The following is a 2,027-nucleotide window of genomic DNA, read 5'->3' as shown; positions in this document are numbered from 1 at the left end:
AAAACCAATAATTGCAAAAAATGTATCTATATTTTGTTTGCCGTCAGTTAGCTTCAGACGCCAGTAGGTGGCGTCTGCGCAGTTTCACTGCGAAATGGTTCGCGCAGGGGTGGCACACTCTCAAGTTCAACAAATGGCCACAGAGGGCGAAAAAATCGACCGCGCGCCGCTGCTAACAAAGCCGACCTAGTAGCATCACCTCGGGATGCGTTCGTTAGTTCCAACATTTCCCGGTAGAGGCGTCGTAATAAGCGCAATTTTTTCTTACAAACTTTCTCTTACAATTACCGAAGCATTTTCTTTTACATAAAGACAGGGCAAAATTATTATTGCTAATTAGATATTGTACTTTTTGTTAGTAAGTTTATTGTTTCTTCGCCATTGTAAACGCAAATAGCGTTCAGCATCATCGATCTTTCACGTGACCTCTGGCCTGGATTTAAAATTTTTACCGGTATTTCCGAGTGCACGGCGGCACGGATTCATTCGTTCGTACACTCAAGACTGGTTGCTTCTTTGTTTCTAAAACTAGTTTCTTGCGCTTCGATGTAACTTGGGGTGAAGTTACGTGTTTGCAAGCGGACATGTAAGCCCGGCAGTTGGGTTTCGGTCGTGAGCCATTCGGAACAGGTCTGCATCGAAACGGGAGCTGGATTTTGCTGCGGCTGACAACGGCAATAACGGTGAGTCGTTTAACACCGCTGCTTCAATCGTTATATAATATCCGTCTCATTACCTTCCAGGCGGGCACAAGTTAACGAACTAGATCCTGCATTACATATGGGCAGTGAGGATCTCAGTTGCTGTTTCCTAAATAAACCTTTACTTGCGAGGCTGTCGTTTGGTTTACACACACAACCAGGAAAGAAAGAGCGATATCGGAACGCGCGTCTCATTTTTCATGTTATTGTAGCCGTGGTTGTAGGTGACTGAGTAGCCTTATCAATATACATATTAAACTTTTTTTTCGAGTCGGCCGGCAACGTCTTTCGTCCACAAAACTGAATAATCCTTTGGTAAAATGAAGTGAAAGTACAGAATTTAATGTATTAAACAGTTGCAAGCATGATAATTCACCCATATTTCGTACTTTTTGGTTCCAAATGTTCTTGCTGTTCAGATTGGTTTACCGTAGGGCATTTATTTTTGCAGTAGTGAAGCGGTGCATAACGTTCGTGCAGAAAAAATAATGCATCAGTTCTAATAGCTTCATGACTTTCATGCATTTGCTTGTAGAACTAGCAGTGTGATCACTTCTAGTGTATAAATGAACCCACAAATGTTCTCATTTGTGATCTTAATAGTACTTGCGCTGTTGACATGCATTGTAGTTAGGCAGACCTCAATTTTATGGACAATAGCAATATTTATTTAACATGCTGCTTAAGCACCCTAGAACAGACAGTGTACATTTGCATGTGTTCTGTAGTCGCAAATCATTACAACATATATGTCACACCTTTTTGCATTTCATATTGCAAAACTTTGCTTTTTCAATTTCTGATTCAGTCAAAATTTCTGTTCCAGACATGCAGTAATGAGGACGGCGCCAGTATAAAGCAACACACTCCACGCACTAAACAGAAGCTGCTGCCTGCTACAACAAGGTCATTGTGTGGACATTGGCTACTACTACAAGGTAAACAACACATGGTTCAGAAATAAATATGCTTGATCTATGCTGTATTGGCTTGCTGTTTGCAGCAGATATGAATGTTTGTTCATATTTATGGTTCAGTGTAATTGGTTCGAACATATAAAACACCCATAAATTTGGCTAGTCTGTGCTGTATTTCATGTGTCACCGTTTTGCCCCAACAGAGTCTATGCCAAGCACATCTTGGTCGTCACAGGAGCTCCTATCTGCACTAACAGGAAGGGGCTGGAGCCGAATTTGCAAGGCTTTTACACCAAGAAGAAAGAAGCACATGCACAAGAATATGCATGAGATATCAAGTCTGCAAAGGACTGTGTTAAGACTGCAAAGAGCTTCAGCCACCATTCCACCAGCACGGTCATTTGGCTGA

At 41.7% G+C, this 2,027-nt stretch overlaps 1 long non-coding RNA gene across 1 annotated transcript; it reads left to right on the top strand.

Moving 5' to 3' along the window:
* Positions 1-452: 452 nt before the first annotated feature.
* On the top strand, positions 453-2,027 carry LOC135913696 (uncharacterized). The gene is made up of 3 exons (XR_010568094.2): positions 453-683; positions 1,528-1,639; positions 1,822-2,027. It is a non-coding gene; the product is annotated as an uncharacterized lncRNA (long non-coding RNA).

Source organism: Dermacentor albipictus, chromosome 1, assembly GCF_038994185.2.
Source record: "Dermacentor albipictus isolate Rhodes 1998 colony chromosome 1, USDA_Dalb.pri_finalv2, whole genome shotgun sequence".
Taxonomy (NCBI): domain Eukaryota; kingdom Metazoa; phylum Arthropoda; class Arachnida; order Ixodida; family Ixodidae; genus Dermacentor; species Dermacentor albipictus.
Note: the sequence above shows the minus strand (reverse complement) of the source record. Positions and strands in the feature narration are given on the sequence as shown.